Below are 3096 nucleotides of genomic sequence, written 5' to 3' on the forward strand. Positions count from 1 at the left end.
CACGAAAAGCCATTTTCTAACGGCTGCCTGTCTTTGCTATATTTTCGTCAGAAAGATCAATATAGGAGTCTTTGTCATACCTAGGCTGGCTGGTCCCACTCTGACTGTGGTCTTTTGGCAAACACAGTGCACATTTAATTTTATTTTTAAGCCTATATATTTAATGAACAACCAGAAATAGCTTTGGTCATTCTTACTGTAGAGTTTTCCTCTACAGACATCATCTTGAGGTCTGCCTCACACGTAAGGGTTTATTAATTGCTAGCCTCACTACCACTAAGCACAAAAGTGTTATCAGCTAGGTACTGTTGCTTACTGATAAAATAAGGGATGTCATCAAATGCATATAATAAAGATCTGTCATAAATTTCACAGTTCTACTGTCATTTGTGGCTGAGATTTACATGTGCTTCCTTGACTTTAAAAGGCATCTTTTTATCCCATCTCTATTCTCTGTCACCTTCTGGCATGCCAATGTAGCCATGTCATTGCTAGAGAAGCTACAATTAAAGATGATCTTACAAGAAAATGTCAACAATAAGTCAAAGCACAAGTATCTACACTCAATATTTTCATCATTCAAGCCAGGTGGGGCATATCAACATTCCAAGAGATTTAAGTGACTTTCAAAAAAGATTCATTTATAGATCTCTGAATACTTCATTGATGCATCTCAGTTCTCACAGACTCCATAACACAGTGTGCTTTAAAAGAAAATATTCTCTAAAAAGCAGCTATGACATTCATACTAAGAAAAACGATCCCATTTAACTTTAGAACCAATGAAAACCAGTAAGATGCCAGTTCAGAAGCGTATCACCTTTTCAGGACAGCACTTGAGCAAAAGGATTTTACTATATGCTTACATTTATTTATCTATGCTTATTTAGGGTATTTGACTTTATACACAATTAGATAGAAATAAAAGGACAGGCAGAAGTTTTTAAGCAGAGCAACAAACAGCATCTCCTCCTGCCCCTGGGAAATAAGTTGCTCTCCCCCACTGATTGCTCATACCCCAACATGGCCATAAGCAGAGAGCTGGGAGGCAAAGCCATAGAAAACACCTACAAGGGAGAACAGGCAAATGCTGGAGTACTTTAAGCCCTCTCACAGCCAGGCCTTCAGCTTGCAACCTGCTTCCAGAAACAATGATTCCCATGGCTGAGCTGTATTCAGCCACTTGGTGCCATAAAGCTGAACCTACCTCCTTGGGAAACAGCGCTAATTAATCCCAGTTGTTCCCCTACAGAAATGTGAGGAATTTTGCCCCAGCCTTTGCAGTGGCACGCAGAACCAGGGAGACCTTTTCGATTTACACCCACTCCTTTGTATAGCACTTGTGTTTCAGGACTAAAGCAAGGTACAAGCCTGTATCAATGCAGCAGTACACATCTGAGGAAGAGAAAGAAAACTAACAAGGGATTGAATGTCAGGCATTATGGTAACAAAATCAAAACACACATTGAACTGCTTCCTTCTGGCATAAAGTAGAAACTGCTACTGAAAAAAAAAAACCCCACACTCAAATGCTAATTTTGTGGTGTGACTGTACATCAGTCACAGCACCTGGAACACACTGCATGCATGTGCGCTCAGAGGAGCAAAGACACAAGAAATGCGGAGAACAAATAGTGAAGCTGTTTTTAAGGAAGAGGGCTGTGCTGTTCATGTTTCCCTCCACACTACCCAACCTGCTTGCTGTAAGGAGAAACAAGGAACACCAGACAAAAGCAGAGGGAGGGTAGGAAGCTCTATGTGACTACCTTCCTCACTAAGCAAACATCATCAGCAAAGTTCAAAGTGATTATTTCCCCTCTTCACTGAAAACAAAAATCCAGATAGTAGACTAGCAGAAAAGCACAAAAGACAAAACCAGCACAACTCAAGACCCATACCTGCAGGCTGAGTCCCAGCTAGTAACTTTAGAAACTCATGTGTTTGGCTCTAGATCTTGACTACTTACAAACCAGTTGCCAGCAATACAACGTCCATCAGCCCCCACAAGAGATGAAACTACTGGCAAACATACCCTCTTTACAAGGACAATATTTGCCCTTCTTGCTGGCTCCACCTCTTCAAGAACAACCTGCTCTCAGAAGCACTTCCTAATGTTTTAAAACATCCCCTGTTGGTAATAACAGAGACCTAGCTTAATAGGAGACAAAACTTCATGTGTTCAAACTTCTGCCTTTTACTCTTCCCTCATCTGTAAATTAATTTAGAAATCAACATTATTATAATTTTGCAGCCCCAAGGAGGACTGGAGCTGTGCTGTGCCCTGCAAACATGCTGAGAACGAGCCCTGCACCAATGAATCTATAGTCAAAAGAGATGAGACAGGGATAAGGTGTAGAAGGTTTGCTTGGAAAGCAAAAGGATTTGTCCACAGCCATTTAGCAGAGCAGGAATAGAACCTAGGCCTTCCAGCTCCTTTTTTCCTGGCTATTTAAAGTCATTTCTATGGTTATCAGATACTCATGGTAGCACACCATCACAGTCAGATTTACATCAACAAAGGGAGACCACCTATTCCAGAAATGCAGCTGAAGGAGAACTCTCCAAGTGAGTTCTAGTCCAAGTGTTTCCTCTGAAACAAGGTCAAGCTTACCCTGATGATCCCCAACATGTTACTATGACCAGTTGCAAAGCATCTCTAACATCAAGCAATCTATAACTTCCTTACATTGCTTGGCCTCATGCTGGCACACTTTTCCTGAAGGTCTATACTAAATCTCCCACACTACAAAGTAATCCAAACCCTACACCTGTGATCGAAGTAATAATACACCAAATGAAATACATACAAAGAATATCCTTTTCACTGCAGTTCCTAAGTGGAGACCTCTTCGGACACAATTTGGGCTTTTGTGAGCTCCAGGAAACTGCAGAGGAGTTAACTACTATTTGCATTTCCAACTGGAGCCTGAGAATTGTTTATTGAGGATTATCCTTGAACACTTTGCTCTCAGAGTGAATTAATTTGGTTTTTCTTTCGAGAGAGAAACTAATTCATTTTTAACCATCAATAAAGTTGGGAGTTGACAGTTCCTATGCTTTGTTAGCAGTGAGAATGTGATTAGGTGGCCTGCATCC

The sequence above is a fragment of the Pterocles gutturalis genome, unplaced genomic scaffold (genome assembly GCF_000699245.1).
Source record: "Pterocles gutturalis isolate BGI_N339 unplaced genomic scaffold, ASM69924v1 scaffold9838, whole genome shotgun sequence".
Taxonomy (NCBI): Eukaryota; Metazoa; Chordata; class Aves; order Pterocliformes; family Pteroclidae; genus Pterocles; species Pterocles gutturalis.